This window comes from Lissotriton vulgaris, chromosome 3_1 (assembly GCF_964263255.1).
Source record: "Lissotriton vulgaris chromosome 3_1, aLisVul1.2, whole genome shotgun sequence".
NCBI classification, from domain to species: domain Eukaryota; kingdom Metazoa; phylum Chordata; class Amphibia; order Caudata; family Salamandridae; genus Lissotriton; species Lissotriton vulgaris.
In genome coordinates this window covers 1,864,335,538-1,864,355,900 of record NC_141689.1, presented here as the reverse complement: position 1 = coordinate 1,864,355,900, position 20,363 = coordinate 1,864,335,538, and positions in this window count along the sequence as shown.

The window sequence follows — 20,363 nt, the reverse complement described above, 5'->3', positions numbered from 1 at the left end:
AAAATATTGAACAGTAGGTACTTGTGACAGAGGGCCAGTAATTCAATTGGATCTTTAAAAAAAAGCATGTGCTTGCAAATATTTATTTGTGAACAAAAAAAACTAAATCCAGCAGCAGGTTACCATGACTACGAAGTAAAATAAATGAGCATACGAGGATGATTAGTACTAGCTCTTTATGATAGTCTAAGGAATCCAAACACTACGTAAAAAACAAAAAGTAAATCAGAAAGTATATTAGCAAATTAAATGTTGCAGTGTCACCTAATATCACATCAAAGGGACTGCTTGAAACCCCATTACCCAGACCTAAACAGGATAATGTAAACATCCACGAAATGGCATTGATGCCTTGATAAACAGCCCATTAAAGCAAGGGCAAACTGTGAAAAACATGAAAGCCAATCGTTTAAAAGGGCTCACTCAGAGCGCATCCTCTCCCTGCAAATCGATTGCGCTTTTTTTGAAGAACTGATGATTGCAGCCAAAGGAAAAAAGAACAACGGACACACGGAGGGGGGGTGCGGGGCGGGAACGGACACACGGGGAGCGGGAGGGAGGTACGGGGGCGGGAACGGACACACGGGTAGCGGGAGGGAGCCTCCCCTAGCCCCAAATAAAACAAAGCGACTCACCTGCACTTCCTCTGAAGCTTGGCAGAAGCACACCATCGGACAGACACTGGGGCGCCATGACAGCGGGAGGGGACTCACTGGTCTCTCCAGTGTTCCGCTGGTTCTCCTCCGCAAATGGACGATGATAACAAAAAAATTTGAAAAGTTCTCTATAGAATCAGGAGGAGTCGGGGAGGGATAATGAATAGAGATAGAGCCAAGAAGGAAAAACAAATTAGGGTGAGAGAGAGTGGTGCATTGGAGAGAGTTAACAGTGTGGTGAAGGGAGAGTGAGTGACGAGAAGAGAGTATGAGCAGAAGAAAGAGAGGCAGTGAGAGAAGGAGAGTGTGGTGAAAGGGAAGAGTGAGTGACGGGATGAGAGTATGAGCAGAAGAGAGAGAGGCAGTGAGAGAAGGAGAGTGTGGTGAAAGGGAAGAGTGAGTGACGGGATGAGAGTATGAGCAGAAGAGAGAGAGGCAGTGAGAGAAGGAGAGTGTGGTGAAAGGGAAGTGAGTGATGGGATGAGAGTATGAGCAGAAGAGAGAGAGTCAGTGAGAAAAGGAGAGTGTGGTGAAAGGGAAGAGTGAGTGACGGGATGAGAGAATGAGCAGAAGAGAGAGAGGCAGTGAGAGAAGGAGAGTGTGGTGAAAGGGAAGAGTGAGTGACGGGATGAGAGTATGAGCAGAAGAGAGAGAGTCAGTGAGAGAAGGAGAGTGTGGTGAAAGGGAAGAGTGAGTGACTGGATGAGAGTATGAGCAGAAGAGAGAGAGGCAGTGAGAGAAGGAGAGTGTGGTGAAAGGGAAGAGTGAGTGACGGGATGAGAGTATGAGCAGAAGAGAGAGAGTTAGTGAGAGAAGGAGAGTGTGGTGAAAGGGAAGAGTGAATGACGGGCTGCCGAAGATCACACGCGGTCCCTCGCCTCATGATTGGTTTCCCTGTGGTTCACATTACCCAGAGCAGGGCTGCTCCCCAGTGTGAGGGATCACGGATTGCAGTGGTGCTGGGGGTGGGCGTCTGTGGGGCCCCTCCCCGCCTGCTGCAACCCCCTCCCTGAAGTGTATGCATCTCAGCTGGAGCGGCAGCTTGTCAAACTTCACTCCCCCTCCCTCCTGCACCCCCGCCCCATGCCCTCTCAGCTGGTTCTCGACCCCTTCCCGCCCCTGAGGTGTTACTTGTACACACTCACGGGAGCCAGAAAACCCTCCTCTCAGTTCTCCATTTATTTGTATTTTTTCAGTTTTATATAGCGCGAACTCCGCGGTATTAGAGCGCTCTGTGCATGTGCCTACACAAGGCCAGTGTTTGTTTTAAAGGTAACGGGGAAATTAAATGATGTGCCCAGAATCACGGGCTGTAGAGCCGGCGCCGAAACTCAAGCCTGGCTGGCTCCACAGTTCTCAATAGCTCTATCGTAATGCCTCATCTTCTCCAGTTTTGTTCCCGATATTGGTGATAATTCTGGCTTTCAGGATGAGTGCAGATGTGCTACCGTGTGCTTTGTCTGTGACCCGCCCCGCGGCCACCGACCTAAAAACAGAAAGTGCAACACCGGGTCAAGGTACTGCCTGAAAAAAAATCTTTAATACTAGTATAAGCATCAGAACATTTAGAGAGCATGATTTGTAACTCGAGAAGAATGCGTTGCTCACCAAACTGCTTAGCACGCTGGGACTTGTAGTTTAGTATGACAAAAGTAGACCAATGACGTGAAGGTGGAGAAAAAAATAAATCGAGGACAGGGCTGGATTAGCTGTTGGCGATTGAACCGGCCTAACTTCAGAGCTTTGCCTAAAATTATATTTGGACACGGACAGCGGGAGGGGGAGGCGGTCCGCGGACTCCTGGCCCAGAACCTCTCTCTGGCCCCATTAATTACTCTCTGAAGGGCTTCACGCTCCCCTGGCTCCCAAAGGCTGCATGCGGCCACAGCCCAGTGACCACGGCTGGCGGGAGGGCCGAGGCCTCCAGGCCCGGACCGTTCCCAGAGCTCACCTTTCATGTCGCTGCCGCCCTGCGCCCTGTCACGGTGCCGAGTAATCCGCTTTCAGGGAACAATGAGTTAAAGAGGGAGCGAGCCCATAGAGGTCCAATATTGACTTTCCTGTACACTGGCCCCTCGGCAGAACCCATCTCCTTTTTGCCGAGCATCATACTTTCACCCGTGTCTTCCGATGCTGTACACCGCTTCACAGTTAAAGGGGCAGCTCAGCCTCAGGGACACAGCAAAACGTTGCGCACCCTTTCAAAGCATGGCCTGTGTAGGGAGGTGTGTGCCTTCAATGGCGGACCAGATTCGGGGGCGTTCGAGACTGACGTCGCCAAAAGCCAAAAATTCTCGGGAACGCCCCCGAATCTGGTCCTGCATTGACGGACAAACGTGTCTTCCAATGGCTAGCCTCCATTTATGGAGCTAGCCAATGGAAGACGGGGGCGGATTCCAACCCCTATACTATACTCATTAAGTTTTTCCTAGCACATGCGTACTTCGTACGCATTGGCTAGGCAAAACCTAAAAACGAAGGAGAAATTAAAGCATTTCTCCTTCGTTGCGCCTAGTTCAAAAGTGCGCAGTTTTCTCACTCTAAACTCAATCTAATGTGTTTAGTAAATTGGTTTTAGCATATGAAACCATGGGTGGTTGCACAGTAATGCCCATGCACCACCCTTGGCACGCTCCCATGGCGTTTACGTTATTTCCAGTAAATTAGGAAAAAAAGATTTTGCGCTGTTTTGTGTCACTTTTGTGATGCAAACACAGTGCAAAGGCTTAGTAAATCCCCCCCTATGTTTGTTAAGCCAGACGTGCACGGAGTCCTCACCAGCTGTAATGTCAACACGTTACTTTCCACTGTAATGTCATCAAAGAAAAGGGTCTAAAAATAGTCTCTACCAACCGTGCACAATAAAAATTCATTGAGTGGCCATAGACTTGTTAAGCACCTCGTTAAATTTCCAGGTTTGCCCACACCTTATATGGGCACTCTCATTCCAATTGAATTCGGTGTGTGTGGTGTGGCAGCTCTAGCAGTAGTGAAGCATAGCCATGAGAGCGGCTGAGAACTCAGTGCGCGCCTGGCCTACACTGTGATCGGTTACGGTGGCCTGTTCTTCTGTGCTGATGCTGGAGCAGAAGAGATGCCAAGCAGCACGGAGGACCCCAGGAAACGATTCATTTTAGCAGTGCTCGTAACTACTTCAGCCTCTCAGAAAGCGAGGAGGAGCCTGTAGCGGCACTGGCCACGTGAGTGGCGATGTACCACTTATTGGATAATGGCAACGAGATCCTGCTGAGCGTACAGCGGCAGCAGAGGGTGAGCTGAGACTGGACAACAAGGTATGGAGTGAGCTTAAATCAGCTTGCATCAGTCGGGAGCAGACTAGCCATTCCACTGTACATCCGGTCACCCTAGCGTATCTTCCCTGACTAGTCTGCAATGTACAGGATTTACCCATTTACTGAACTTCCTCCACCAACATTATAGTGGAGTTGAAGTTAGTCGCAATATTTCTTATTAGCGCGACCGCTCCAAGATGGCAGCAGTCTCACAATGGCCGAGAAGGGGATGTGTCAAGATGATTGTCATTGAAGTGGTGGATGGAAGGAGGGAAAAGGGGTGGAGGAGCAGCATGACTGACGTAAACTAATTGTAGAGAGCCATGCACTCAGCAGAAAAAAACAAGCAGAGGGCAACCGCTGTGTAGGCAAAAGTTTTAAATTAAAAAAAATTCCCACGGAGCCGATGAATACAGTACTTGGGCCACGGTAGACTGATAAGAGACACGGGGAACAACAAGGAAATAGTATGCTACAGTCAAAAGAAACGGAGTAAAAGTAAGTGGCAAGCACAGGAACCAATGAAAAGCAAGGGGGGATGTAAGGCCCTTTTAAATTTATATTAACAATAGATTTCACAAGCACAACGTAAGCGCTGTGCAGGCGAAACCTAATAATAGAAGGGGGCTTTTCTCATCTTACCAGCTGGGATACGATACACCACCCTCCATCATGTGACATGCTAAATCAGAAGGCATCCAAAATCAATCCCAATGGTGCTATCACTCAGCCTCATCACAGGAAGAATCTTACTACCATACATGTGCAACACACTCATTCCACATGTGTGACAAGTGCATGGTTATGTAAATAAAAGGATCTGGGGCTCACATAACATTTGAACTTTACATGATGGGGTCTGTAGGAAGTTGGCTCTACATACACTATACCAATGTAAGGTATAGTGTGCACAGTGTCCAGTGGGTCCACAGAGGTATGGCAAAAGCTAAATTAGATAACCACTAACAGCTCTATTTGTGGAAGTGTGGTTGAGCAGCTAGGCTTATCAGGAGGGTGTGTTAATCATTTATTGTATTCACTCAATCAAGGCTGATGTCACACAGAGACAGAATTCAGACTAATTAGGTAAGTATAAAAAAAGGCATACCTATGGTTTATTTATAGAACCAAGCAGGACTCTGTACAGGTAGGTAATAAATACTTGCAAATGCACAACTGTTCAAGGAAATGCATTTGTTCTTGTAATTGTGGCAGTTACAGGTTGATATCGCTTTTCAGAATACTTGGAATTACACATAAAATACTTTTTGATTACTTTCGGATTACTTAACAGTAGTGCTTACTTTTCCCCATACATTAGCAGTTCTGAATAGACCCAAAATCTCCTATTATAGGTCCCTGTAGGAGGAAAAAAGGTTATCGAACTGGGAGGTAAGTATTTGACTTACAAGGTTTCGGGGTTAGGATCAATGTTCTCTAAGGTCCAGGTGGACACTCTAGTTGCACCACCAGCGGCACTGGGGCAGCCTGGTGCAAAGTGCAGGGGCCCAACATTAGCCAATGCGCTAAGGGGGCCTTTGGTTGGGGTCTGCTGGCAAGCAGGCCACTTGGGTGTTGGAGCAAAGCACCCAAGGTTGCGGTCGAAACTGCAGGGCCAACGACCGTCACAAGTACTGCATCACCAGTGGCACCAATGCAGTCAGGTGCAGGAGATAGAGTAGACGTCGTGGTCCCTGGACTTCTCAGTGGAGACCCGGTTTCAGATACCTGCAGTTTCTGTCGCAGGGACTTCTTGGAGGCGACCCACGACTGGGAAGGCAACTGTGGATCTGGGAGGATGCTTCAACACTGTCCATTGGACCACCCAAGGCCGGGAAGGTGTCGAGGGTTAGGGTTGTCTTAGTCATCGGTTTCCTTAGGCTGCGATCGGTCGCAGTCAGAGTCAGTTGGACAGATGCATTTGGACTTCCTGGACCGCTTCGGTCGAGAGAACAGTTGTCTTTTTGCCTTCGGTCGCAGTCTGGGGGACTCAAAGTAAAGGCTGCAAGTTTAGTTTCAAAGCTTGTAGGAGGTCAGGGGTCACTGGATCCCAACTTAGATCACTGGGGGGACCTCTTTGGAGTATAGGGCCACTCTGCCTCGGCGGCTAGGTACAGAATCAGGAATCAGATCAAGAAGAGGTGTGGCGCCATGGCCAGGGAGACTGACTCCGGAATCTGGGGATCACGGTTTGATCCCTGGTGCCAGCGGCAGATTAGCCCAGCACCATGTGACTCTGGGCAATAGCTTCCTGACGGCCCCTAGCGCCTAGAGACCCTCACGGGCGATTGTTCGCGCTTTACAAATGTGGATTATTATTATTAATCGTGGAGTCTGGACTCTGAAGGTTAGTCTTTGGTTTGAGCTAATCTGGTGCTCATGGGAGACAGAGTCTGTTAGTTGAGTGCAGGGCAGGTCCTCCGGGCTCTGGGGGTCTGTTGTTGCTGGACATGCTGGTTTCTTCGCTGTAGGCAGGTCATGGTTGGGACAGGCTGGTAGGGCTTGGGCCAAGTCAGTTGGTGTCCTCGGTTTCTTCCTGGGTCAGTAGTGCTCTTTGGCCCTTCTTTCTTCCTCGAATCTGAGAAGGCATGTTTCAGGCTCACTCCTAAATATTAAATTTAGGGATGTTAAAGGGGTGTGTAGGTTGGGGCCAATGAGTCCCATCCTTGGGGTGGGTACACTCGCTATAATGCTACCCTCCAGTGGGAGGGGCATGAGCCTCTTCCTAATTGGCTGAGTCCCCTCATCTTCAAGATAGATTGGACTAAGATGTGAGCTTTACCTCGCTTTCCTAACCTGAGGGGTGGGGTTGGCAACGGTTGGCACACCTCTCTTCCTAGCTTGTATTTCCCACCGATTCTCCCGCCCAAGTAGGGGTCAGAACTGGTGGGAGCCAGTTGCTGGGGGCAGCAAAAGGCATGACCGCGTCCAAAAGTGGCAGGCTTTAAAGCTTTCCCTTTCGTGGGCGCAGCCCTACCTGGGGGAGGTGGCATGACACCTCTGCCCAGGATGGGCTTTGATTCTGGGCCCACAGAGCAGAGACCCTCTACCCAGGTGTCCAGAAACCTGTCTGGTGGAGGCAATGGCAGACAGTCATTCAGGAACCACACCAGGGCAGGTCAGTTTTCAGGGGGCATCTCTAAGATGTCCTCGGAGGGCATTTTACATTAAATCCCACACTGGCATCAGTGTGGGTTTAATGTGCTGAAAAGTTTGTTAACAAACTTCCCATTTTTTAGTGAAGCCATTATGGAGCTGTGGAAATTGTAATGCCCAACTCCCAGACCAAATACTTGTTATGGCTTTATTACACTTACAACGTCGAAGAATGGACTTAGACACTATAGGGGAACAGGATTCATGCCTCTGTACCCTTACCTTAGGACTAGTGCTCCCTGCTACAAGGGTGAATTACCTAGGCGTTAGGTAGTGGATTGCAGGCACGCAGGGGTGTGTGCCATGTCGACTCTTCACTTTTGTCTGCACCAAAACACACAGCCTGCTGTGGCAGAGTGTGTAGGTTAAGGTGCAGGGTGGCACAATAGGTGCTGCAGCCCTCAGAGGCCTTCCTTGGTCACAGTGGCCTTGGTATCTTTTACAAGGGGCTTGCCTGTGGCCAGGGATGTGCCAATTGTGGAGACAAAGGTACAATTATGGGAAAGAACACAGACCCTGGGAACCTGATTTGCAGGGACCCAGGGAACATCAAGTCAGGTAGCATCAGATATCAGGCGAAAATGAGGGTAACCAAGCAAAGAAAGGGTGATTCCCTACAGGGTGAGTAGACCACACAGACTGTCACAGAGAAAAAAGTCTGGTCACACAAATGATTCACAAACATTTGATACGCTGTCACTGCTGTTTTATGTAACTCACCACAGGCATGGACAGTTGTCTTATTTTGACTATGAGAAGGCACTTTTTGCATCCCTCAAGGTCATGGAACAGGTTCTGGATTTAGCACTAACAGGGACAGGTCTAGGTCTCTGTGAATACCAGCGATTAACCTGTTGTCAAGGCCAAAAAAAATCAGGATATCAGTTTCTCAGGTGGTTGGCCACCTTAGCCAGGGGTACATGCATGTTTACCATACGGGACACATTCTTCTCCCACCATAGAGCAAAAATGAGAAAACAGCAGTTTCCGAGCTAGGGCAGGTCATGCAGGAAAGTCCTCTTCACTGTTAGGTGAAGGGAACCAAGAGTCAGGTAACAAGTTTACTCTTTAATGCTACGTGGGTTATATGTTAGAATATCATGAACAGCTATGTCATAAAATAAATATTACAGCCTAAATATTTTTTACAAATGATTGTGTAACATGATGTAAATTTTCTATTATTTACTCCAATTGGTCTTTCTTTCATAGTTAATACTTAGCACATAGTATTGATGCCAGGCAATATTTTGACAACGGTGTTCTTGTACTACACCTCCTAGGTGCAGTTCAAGCATGAAGATGGATGCAGCACTCGGTGCCTTTCTGTAAGTGCTTTTGTGAAAATAGGTTTGAAAGCCCTCAGGACTAGGGTTTAGAAGTTGTGACAGGGTTTGGGGAAATACTAGGGATCAAATTCAGATTGCATGTTGTATTAACTTGTGATGCGTCATTTCTTCTTTTTAGGTCAAGCCTGGGCAGCGCATGCTGTACTGGAGTATGGACTTGAATCCCCGCCCACTCTCCAACCATATTTATCATTGGCTTGTGTCACGGTCCTTCATAAATGCTGACTTCTGATTCGTTAATAGGCTTGTTAATCCCTCCGAAGTACTGCCTAGTCTTCATTTGTAACCTCCCATGAGGATTGGCCCTTTTACTCCGGTTGCTATACAGTACATCTTATTTAGTCTGTAAGCACTATTTTCTTTAATGCGTTTCTCCTACTGCAGGCAATACATGCTTTCCTGCAACATTCAGCTCCTTGCACCCTTTCACTGGCACTTTTACAAAACAAAGCATTCGTTTGTCAACTTGATAAACAAATGCTTTTTTGGGTAAAAGCGCCCCATACCACGCTTTCACTTTATTAGCAGCTGTGGACCTTTCTTTAGACACGGCTTGTCTAAAGAAAGGGGCGTGGCCCATATTAAAGTGAAAGCGCAGCATGGGGCGCTTGTAAAAACCAAGCAATTGCAATGCAATAGGCCTCGCATTTTAGAATCTTTGACCTATTGGTATAGTAAATGACAATGTCTTATTATTGCAGTTTTTTTAAAGACAGAAATAAAAGGCATTGTCATTCACAATGCCAATAGCTCAATATCTCGCAATTTCGAGACCTATTGCATTGCAAATGCTTGCTTTGAGGGGCAATAAAAGCATGCAAAACGCCACCAATGTAAAGCATAATCCTACCTTCAGGGTGTGCTTGCAAAAGAGACTGTAATCCTTCTCTGTCTAACACACTCACAAACAGTCTTCACCAAAGGAGCCTGGATCTTAATACCATGACATTGTGGAGAGAAACAACAAAGGGATATGTTGCCACAATATTGTTTTGTGGTTTAATATTCTTCTGAATTACCTCGATTTTCAATTAAGGTCAGAACATTTTAAAGTACAGACGTTTTCGCTGTTGTACTTTTTATTGTGAAAATCTAGGCTAAACTTAATTTAAACAATGCAAGGCGCCACCCCGCATAAGTGGCGTGGCGCCGTTAGTGGCAGTCAAAGGGCCACACGAGTAGGGAATCCCTTTCGGGTCGCACGACCCGGAAGGGATAGCGAGGGGGAAAAACAGGAAGCGGAAACACTTCATAGCATAGTCAGAATGACCCGGAAGTAGTTGTGAGCGTGCGAGGCTTGAAAAGCCAGCGCCTCACTTTATGACCCCCTCTTTGTCCACTTGACCTCCCAGGAGTCGGGCGTCGCATAAACAAGTCACGGTGGAACCGTGTCGTGGCGGAACCGAGTCTCGGAAGCCGAGGTGCACGAAAGCCATCCGCCTTCAGGTGGAGGTGAGTGGGCCTCGCAGTGCGATTGTGCGCTTGTTCGCAAGCGGTGCGTGAGTGCGAGCATGGAGCACGGGACGCCAGAGTCGAGCGAATGGGTAGGTGATCAGAAATGACACCGTATGTGAGATCTTGCCATTAACGGGCCTGAGTATGGTTTGCATAGACGATTCGGTGTGGGAGCTAGTGAACGCGGCTGCGGGGCGAGCTGCTGGATGTGGGGTCTGAGAAGCGCTTCATATGCACGTGCGAAAAACACGGCTTGGCCCTGCATGCTGCGGCTTTCCCTGTTAATGCAATAGCGCTTTATTGCCAATTGACTATCCTGGCTTTTTCTTTGGATGATCCAACCTGCACCAAACACAGCAGAGCTGGTAAAAGTGTGAAACACACGGTGCTCAGACGCGAGGGCTAGAAGGGGAATGCATCGCGCATATTGGGAGCACAGCTTTTGACATGGGAGAACCGGGCTAGAGCATCAGTTTAGGAGGGGAAAAACAAACACCTGAAGATGAGCTAATTATAAGGGCTGTCTGTATTCTTAGCCCGGATCGTAGGGCAAAAATGTTAGAACAGACTGAGTGCATCGAAGACAGTCTCACTACGTTGGTCGTCGTCCCTGGGTAATGCTAGCGCTCGGGGCGCAGACAGGCATTGGTGAGAGATGCTAGGGGCGCAGCCGGTTGAAGTTGGTAATTCGGCGTCTGTGTTAAAAGCGGATAGCCAGCTGCCCACCTAGATATTCTACTAGGGACAGAACATCAGGGGCAGTAAAGGGTAATTAATCAAGCAAATTTTATTTTCTCTTAGCAGATGTGCAATGCGAGGCTGCATTCAGGCGCAACGAGTCTGGTCCTTTCCGACAAGTACTAATGGGTTGATGACCCGGATGGGGTTGTGTCATTGTAAGTGAGCTAACACATTTCTATCTTTAAGTGCAGAATGCCGCCAAAACGGCCAACGAAGGGCAAAGGGGACACAGCCAAAAGTGATGACTACCTCGCATTAACAGAGCTGCTAGAGTTCACAAAGGAGAAAGGCGTCGATTGGGCGTTAAAGACAATGAGGGAAGGGGCAAGAGCGGATGCCCAGGAGGAAAGGGGGCGAGGCAAGCGCGCTCGGCGCACACCCGAAAGGTTCAAAGAAGCGTCGAAGGAAAAGCGGCCCAGGGCAGTTGAGCCCCAACCAGCATCCTCAGGTGAGAAGGAGGTGCTCGAGACAATAGACTTGATCGCTAACACAGCTAAAGAAAGCAGCATTCCTCAGACGGGCGCAGCTGGGGGAAATACCTTTCAATCTAACACGGCGCAGCCGGGCGTGGCTCCTGCCGCTAATGCGGAGGCGCCCTGCGCACATACACCCTTGCCGCCCTTGGTTGCAAAGCCGGGTAGCGGAATAGCGCAAGTCTGGGTACAATCCGGGGGGGTAGCGCAATCCCCATGAGTAACAGCGACAACATCACACGGGCAGGCAATTAGTAATTGCCCTGCTAGCGCAATGGTACTTTCCACAACCTATCCCGGAATGGTAGGACCGGGGGTTATGGGTCCAGCCCAAAATGTAGTTACTCTGTCCTCTCAGGGGCAAACACCAAACTCCGGTGCAAATGTTGCAGGCCCAGCAGTCCATCAGATTCAGGGAGGGCCGGGGTCAGCGGGGCAGCCGTCATTAGCTTTCAGCCCTCTAATATATGGTTCCTCGTCCATGACCCTGTCGCCATCGGCCGAGATCACATGGCATGTGCCCGTTGACATTAAAGAAAAGATGCTAAAAGGGGAATATATTGATGTATTCGATCTCATCAATGCGGGTGTGGTTCCAGGTAACACCAGGGTGGACAAGGACGGCGAGTACAAGCAGAAAAAGGCATATGTCGAATGGTCGATAAGGAATTGGATTACAGGATTCGCCATTTACGCTGCCAGTATGGTAGAAAGGTACCCCGCAGTGGCCCCCCAGATAATCAGTTACATATCCTTGATACATGGGGCGGCCTCAGAGTTCCCAGGCAATGGGTGGTTACAATATGACACCAAGTTTAGGCAAATGAAGGCAGTACATCCCGGGATAGCATGGGATCAACGGGAGATTAACATATGGCATGCGGTGTTTTATTCCTCAGCCCCTGCGAACAAGACGAGTTACCCCTCACACAATCAGTCCTTTCGGAGCGACAGAGGGGCAGGTGATAAAAAACAGGTCTGTTGGCTGTATAACAAAAATGAGTGCACCAGAGGGGCTTCTTGCAGGTTCAAACATTGCTGTTCCTACTTTGGGGGCCCGGCACATCCAGAGGTCAGGTGTTTTAAGAAGTCAGGAAGGCCAAAAGAGCAGCCGGCCCACGGCGCAGCCAAGGGTAAGCCAACCCAGTCATCCGAGAAATCTCCCAACTCCCATTAAGATGCATGTGCTGACACACCTCCTTAGCAAATACGACAAGTTACAAGAGGCCCAGTCCCTACACAATGGTTTTATGTCCGGTTTTCGTATCCCTTCCTCAGCCACCCCCACCAAGGTCCCCCCACGCAATCAGAGCTCTGTGCTTCAGAATATGGAAGCAGCGGAAAAGATGATAATGAAGGGAGTTGCCTCGGGGACGGTGGCGGGTCCTTTCAAACAACCTCCAAAGCGTGATCTGGTCTGCTCCCCCCTAGGATTAGTGCCTAAAAAAGAGAAGGGGAAATTTTGCCTGATACATAATTTGTCGAGCCCCCCAGGCCTATCAGTCAACGACAAGCTTGACCCAGACCTTTGCACGGTGCGTTATACAACATTTGACACCCCAATCGAAAAGTTGCAGGCATTGGGAGCAGGGGCCTTAATGGCCAAGTCCAATATTGAGGCTGCATTCAGGCTCCTGCCAGTGCACCCGGAGGATACTAAGTTCTTGGGTTTCACCTTCAGAAGAGATTATTTCATTGACCTGTGCATGCCCATGGGCTGTTCAATCGCTTGCGCAGTATTTGAATCTTTTGCCAGGTTACTAGAATGGGCGGTGGAACAATTCCTTACTACAGACGATTCCCATGCAGTGGTACACTACCTAGATGATTTTCTATTCCTCGGTCCCCAAGGTTCACAGTCATGAAGGAAGGCCCTGCTGGGCTTCCAGCACCTGTCTGAAGCCCTGGGGGTACCACTTGCAGCAGAAAAGACAAAAGGGCCGACTACTTGCCTGACATTTTTAGGCATTGAAATTGACACCAGAGAAGGGGTTTGTAGGCTACCTAGGTCCAAGGTGTCGGCCTTCAAGGCAGCTATTGACGAGTGCTTAAAGTCAAGGAAAGTTACTTTACATCAGCTGCAAGTACTGGTAGGGCAACTCAATTTCGCCTTGAGAGTCATCCCAATGGGCAGAGCATTCTCTAGGAGCATAGCAAGGGCAATGTCAGGACTTCACGCAAAACATCATAGAGTTAGGCGGTCGGCTGACGTAAGGAATGACTTGAACATTTGGAAGGACTTCCTAGAGAACTTTAATGGGTCTGTGATATGGCGGAGACCGAGCGCCTCGAATGCAGACCTTGAATTGTTCACAGATGCATCAGGGAGCATAGGCTTCGGGGCAATCTTGGGTCCCAAGTGGTGCATGCAGTATTGGCCGGAGGAATGGGCACAACAGGGTTTGACACGCAATGTTACCTTCTTAGAACTGTTCCCCATAGTGGTGGAATTGCATCTGTGGGGAAATACGCTAGCAAACAGGCACATTGTTTTCTGGTCAGACAGCATGTCAGTGGTGATGGCGATTAACAATCAGAGAGCAACTTGCACATGGGTGCTGCGTCTATTGAAAGAACTAGTGTTAATATGCCTGCGTCGCAATGTACATTTTACTGCAAGACATGTTCCTGGGGTGGACAACCAAGCAGCTGACGCCTTGTCCCATTTTAAGTTGGCAGAATTCCGCTCACATTGGCCGCAAGCAGACAGAGAAATGACGGACTTCCCAGCGGGGCTATGGAAGCTTGTTCCCCCGCAGCCCCTGAGTTGATAACCGCGTCCCTGGCCCCCAAGACCAAGATATTTGTATGAGAGGTCGTGGCAGTTTTATCAAGACTATTTAAAAGAAGCAGGATTAGTTGATGTGTTCTCACCCTTGAGTGTATTGGGCTTTATAGTGCATCAGAGAGATAGCGGGGAAATCAGTGGCTATGATGAAGAGGCAACTGTCGGCATTAGCATTTTATGCTGGTTTACGAGGTGTGGCAGACCCAACTAAGGACCAGAGAGTGAGGAAAGCTATGAAGGGATGGGAAAGTTTAGCCCCAGGGGCGAAAGATTCTAGAAGGCCCATAGACGTGTCCAGACTAGTAGACATCCTGGAGACCCTTCCTAACATTTGCTTCTCCCCTTACGAAACTCAGCTGTTTAGGGTAGCTTACGTCCTAGCCTTTTGTGGGGCTCTCAGGATCTCAGAATTGCTCCCGCCTCCAAGGCGGATAAGGAAGGGGGCATAAGGTGTGGAGACTTGATCGAGGCAGGGGACATCTTGAGAGTCAGGGTAAGGAGATCAAAGACAGACCCCTTGGGTAAAGGGACATGGTTACTATTAGGCAGGGTAGTGGGAGCATCTTACTGTCCGGTTAAACTGACAGGGGATTTCAAGCAAATCAGGCCACTTGGGGGCGATGACAGATTTTTGTTGCATAGGGATGGTTCACCCCTCACCAAGTTTCAGTTTTCAAGGGTGGTTAAGCTGGCTTTGACAAGGCTGGGCGTAGACTCATCTGACTTCACCTCCCATTCATTCCGTATTGGGGCAGCGACTACAGCGGCAGGCCTGGGGCTCCCAGAGGAAACCATTATGAGATTAGGGCGCTGGAAGTCAGCGTGTTATGTGCGTTACGTTCGCCCGCAATTAGTCTGAGCGTAGCAGTGTGCCCTCTTCATTCTACACAGTTAGTCTGACCATTGTTAGTTTAAAATTTTTGCTCTAGGTTTTACATCCCAAAGAGCCCAAATATGTTGGTGCGGCCACTCCTTTATTCGCAGGGCGGGGTTGGTCTTCACGAATTTGCTTGAAAATAAGGCGTGGGAGGATCGGAGGCTTGACCCTCATTGGGTGGGGATAGGTGGACAGCGGTTAGCCGGTGCCCCTAACGATTTGCGGGCAGCCATGAACAGAGGCATGCCCTCCCCGGATGTGCTGGTGTTGCACTGTGGAGGCAATGACATGATCCCGGCGGGAAGGAGGGGTATAAAGGAATCATTGTTTACTGCACTGGCAGCAATCAAGAATATGTTACCAAATGCCACTTTGTTATGGTCTGAAGTCATTCCGAGGCAGGTATGGGCAAGGGGCGCGCCTCCAAAGGCGGTGAATAAGTCTGTAAAACGATTGAATCAGTCAGTTGCGGAAATACTTCAGAAGTCAAGCATTCGTACCATCAGGCACAAATTAATACACACATCTAGGCCAGAACTGTACACTAAATATGGAGTCCACCTATCAGAGGCGGGCAGTGAACTTTTTATTCAAACAGTGCTGGGGGCCATTTCGGAAGCGCTTGGTGCTGGGGGGGGGGGGGGGGGGGGGGGGGGAGGACGAGTCCGCCAGTAAGCGCCTCGCCCTGTGGCGGGGTCCTGGACAAGAGGTATCACAGGGACTCCTTTGGTCAGTGCCAATTTTTACCCCAGAACTGGTCTTAAAATCATCATGGGCTCCGGGCTGGCGGGAGATTTGGGGCTTACCTGCTGGTGGCCCTGGATTCCCTAGCCCTACCCTGGAAGCCGTTGGTTGCCACAAGTGGTGGCAGAGTATTTACCTGCGGCTCTGTTAACCGGAGGGCGGTTACATTAAGGAGAGCAGGCTAACTTGGTTGAGGCCTGCTGGCACAGCCCGAAGGTCAAGCAAAGCCCCTTTGGAGAACGGGCTGTAAATAGAATGAATATGTATATACGTGTGAGTATTTTGAATACTGTGATCTTGAGAAACAAGTTTTAAGAGTTACAATAAAGATATGGAGGCCAATGTAGTAATTGGCCTCGAACTGTGTTTTAATAAAAATTTACGCACTGCGGAAACCAAACAAGACTCAGGTGTCTCTATTAAGAGGGGAGGAAATGTATTTTGGGTGAGTGCACTTTGTATGCCATCTATAATTAGAGAACAGAAGGTCTGCACTCTTAAAGGGAGGAACACATGCCATTGCAAGCTATGGCCCACAATCACCGAAGACTGCTCAGTCCCCCATGCAATGCAAACAATGTTTAATAGGCACTATGGCCCAGACTCACTTTCTGATGCAGCCCCAACTCAAATTCTATTTTGTTATTTACTAAGCCACAAAAACCCTGATTTGCGTAACACTGCACAAAGGCCTGCCTTGATGTACCTTGCATCAAGTAAGTGTTACCTGGCTGCAGCATGGGCCTTCCTGTGCATCCACCCACATATTTTGATGCAAACCCATATTTACTAAAAACTTGTAAACCTGTGTTTGCGCCAAAAAATGGTGCACCTACCCCAGGTTGGCGTAATAAGAGGAAGTATCTTTAGCTCTCATTGATTCTACATTTTTGCACTTTGTGCTGCATTCTGCTATCCTGAGCTCAACGCAGGCGCTCTTGTGATATAAAGCAAGGGTGCCTGCGGTGCCAGCACTAGGAGAGCGCAGAACTGCACCATACCCTTGCAAATCTGGTGCAGTCTGCTCTCTCCCATTCAAGCAACGTAGCGCAGCAGCCTGTCTTGCTGCACAGCGTGAACCTTTAGTAAATCTGTGTGTAGTTTTAAACCCACCTTACTTTTCTTCTGGCATCTTCGTGGCAGAAGCTTACTCCTGGACAGCCCGCGCAGCGGTTTTTAACGCTGCAGCGGAATTCTAAACACACACACTTGTTGCCGCCATTACCGGCGTTCGAGGCCACGCCCCTTCGAGGCCACGCCCCCGCCCAAACCTTAAAAGATGCTGACTGCTAGCGCCTGGCCAGAATCACTTCTCCTGAGGCGGAAGCCGGGAGCGCGACTTGTACTTCGTTTTTAATATTTGAGAGTCACTAATCTGTGTGTAATTTTAAACCCACCTTACTTTTCTTCTGGCATCTTCGGGGCAGAAGCTTACTCCTGGACAGCCCGCACAGCGGATTTTAGCGCTGCCGTGGAATTCTAAACACACACGCTTGTTGCCGCCATTACCGGCGTTCCTCGAGGCCACGCCCCTCCTAGCGTCTTCCCCCCCCTGCTATTAATCATGTACATCTTCCGGACGGGCAGCGGGCGCGCCGTTTGCGCGCCAAAGGTGCGCCAAAGGGAAGCCCGTCTGCGCCAAGACATCGCCTCTCGCCTGTCCCCCTGGCCAAACTCTACGGGAATCCCACTATTATGATAGGGAGCTTCTCCTCGCCCTGAACCCTGGCCAGAGCTGTGACGAGATATCAGGCTGCCTTGGACAGACATGCTTACAATGTAAGTCATGTAATTTCGCAACACCCAGCCCCTGCCTATCAGGGCACAGAGTAAACTCGCCTAAATATACCCCTCTTACTGTCCTCCAATTGAATGTTAGGTCGCTCGTAAAACACCACCTAGAGGTTAATACTCTCCTAATTGGCGAGAACCCTGACATACTATTTCTATGTGAAACTTGGCTCCGTGATGACATGACTAGTCTGCCGAACCTCACGTTGCCAAAGGGTTTCTTAATGAAGACTCTTAATCGAGATGCTAGAGGTGGCGGCATAGCAGGCATCTATAAAAAGCAATATATTTGCTCCTTTACTAAGGAAGATATCTGGGGTTGTGAAAGTGCTCGTTTCAAGATCACAACGGGCCCCCACTTTGCCCTGTCAGGGCTTTACATCTATCGACCCCCTGGATCTGCTTCCAAGTTCATCGAAGCTCTCCTTGAGGTGGCGAACTCCTTGGTGGCGAGTTCGGCAAACTTCACCATACTAGGAGATCTCAATCTCCATTTCGACTTGACACAAGACCATACCATCAAAAATCTCCTGGCGGACTTTGCGGCCTTACAATTAAACACTCTAATTCACACTGCCACGCATTCAGCTGGGCATGTATTAGACCCCATCTTCACTAACATCCCGGAGGTCAGGACAGACTTGCCCAAAACTATGGGTTGGACAGATCACTATTTCATCAAAATTACTATGATGGTTAGGGAATCGTCCAATAAGGACGAGACAACTCGACGCCTAAAAAGACCTTGGCATAAACTTTTAACCAGCGACCTCCACTCTACTCTAGGAGAATTCCACTATGAGGCAAATATGGATATTAACACGACATATGTTGCCTTCCATGACTGGATTACTAGAGGACTAGATGCCCTCATTCCAGCCAAATGGACTAAGGGGCGCTGCTCCCCCTCCAACACATGGTATAATGATACTCTGAAATCCATGCGGAAAGAATGCAAAAAAGCCGAGCGAATCTGGAGAAGGGAGTACAATGATAGGGATAAAGCATCCTATCTGTCTAAACAAAAACTCTACCATAAAGCCATTCGCTCCGCGCGCGCCTCCTATGCCGAAGAAATTAACTCCAGCCCGAATCCCACCAAAGCCATCTTTAAATTGGTGCAAGAACTGCAGAGTAGTAGAACTCCTGGCTCCAGTATCACCTCCACGCAGCAGTGCGAGGACCTCGCTATTTTCTTTATAGAAAAAGTGCAAAAAAATTACAGATCATTCCCGCAGCACCTTCCTGACTCGCCTAACTCCACTAACTCAAGTACTAATGGCACTATACTGACGCTTATACCTGAAATCTCACACGAGGATTTAACTAAACTTTGCAGGAAAGTCAAGTCCGGCTCTCCAGCAGACCCTATGAGGCCGGCCCAATTTCTTGAATCTTTGGAATTTTTTATACCTTCCCTGGCCTCTATACTTAATCTTTCCTTTTCCTCTGCTGAGGTCCCAACTGTTTGGAAACAAGCATGGGTCTCCCCCATTATTAAAAAGCCCACTCTAGACCCTTCCAAACTAGAAAACTTCAAACCCATCTCGCTGCTCCCATGGGTGTCTAAACTTGCGGAGGCCCATGTAAACAATGTGCTGTCCCACCATATGGTTCAAAACAACATCTTGGACCCATCTCAAAATGGATTCAGGCCGGGACATAGTACTGAGTCTGCCCTCCTGTCTACAACCGAACATCTCCGGACTATTCTCAATGCCGGTCAGAGTGCTGCGCTGATTTTGTTAGATCTCAGCGCAGCCTTTGATACGGTCTCTCATAACATACTATTAAATCGTCTGGAGACAATAGGGATTACCAGTCATGCCCTGGAATGGTTCCGCTCATTTCTGAAGGATAGATCTTTCCGGGTGTCAGCTCCCCAGTTTCTATCCCAGTCCCATTCCATTGGCCAGGGAGTCCCTCAGGGCTCTGCACTTAGTCCATCCCTTTTTAATCTTTATGTGCAGCCACTTGCGGCAGTGGCTAAGGAGTGGGACCTAACGCTGGTGTCATATGCAGATGACACGCAGCTGGTCATCACTCTCACCGAAGGCCCTTCTATCTCGGCCTCGAGAATTAGGGATGGCCTGGCTGCAGTAGCCCAGTGGATGACGGACAACTGCCTGCAGCTTAATGCAGGCAAGACGGAGGTGCTGCTCCTCGGGAAGAATACCAGCTATTGGAATGAGCACTTCGTTGGGCACCATTCCACCACCTAAATCCTTGGTCAAAAATCTGGGCGTTTGGATAGACTCCTCGCTTAGTTTCCAGACCCACACGAAAAAAGTGGCAGCTACTTGTGTGGGCCTGCTGAGGAGCCTTAACCCGATACTCATTTTTTTTTACTCTAAAGTCCGCCAACTCATTGTTCAATCCATAATCCTCTCCCGATTGGACTATGCGAGTGTTCTACTTTTGGGCGCCAACAAAGCAGAGATAGCGCGACTGCAACGCGTACAGAACTCTGCGGCTAGAGCCTTGGTGGGTCTCCCCCGCAGGTGTTCAGTTAGAGCTACCATTCGAAAATTGCATTGGCTGCCCATTGAATCTCGCATTCAATTCAAAACCCTCACCATGGTATTCAAGATCCTTAAATCCGGATGTCCAGAAATTTTGCGCGCTCTCCTAACACCTTATGCGCCACAGCGCAACTTGCGCTCATTAGGCCAGCACCTAGTGACTGTACCCCGTACTAAGTTCTGCCGAATTGGTGGTCGCTCCTTTAGGGTTCTGGGAGCTAAGGTCTGGAACTCCTTGCCACTGAACATTCGTTCTTTGGAAAATCTGTCTGCCTTCCGAAAGGCTATTAAGACCCATCTGTTCCCCTCTTCTTAGGATTCCCTCTCTTCCTCCCTTTCCTTCTTTTAGTACAGTTCCTGTGGTTCCTCAGCGCTGGGACGCCTCGTTGCTGGGGCAGCTGTTGCACTTAATCAAAAAGAAAATAAATAAAATAAATCTGGGTCTATGTGTTGCATCGCGTTGCTTTGATGTAAATATGCACATGCGGTCTAGTTTGAAATATAAACTTTTGTAAAAG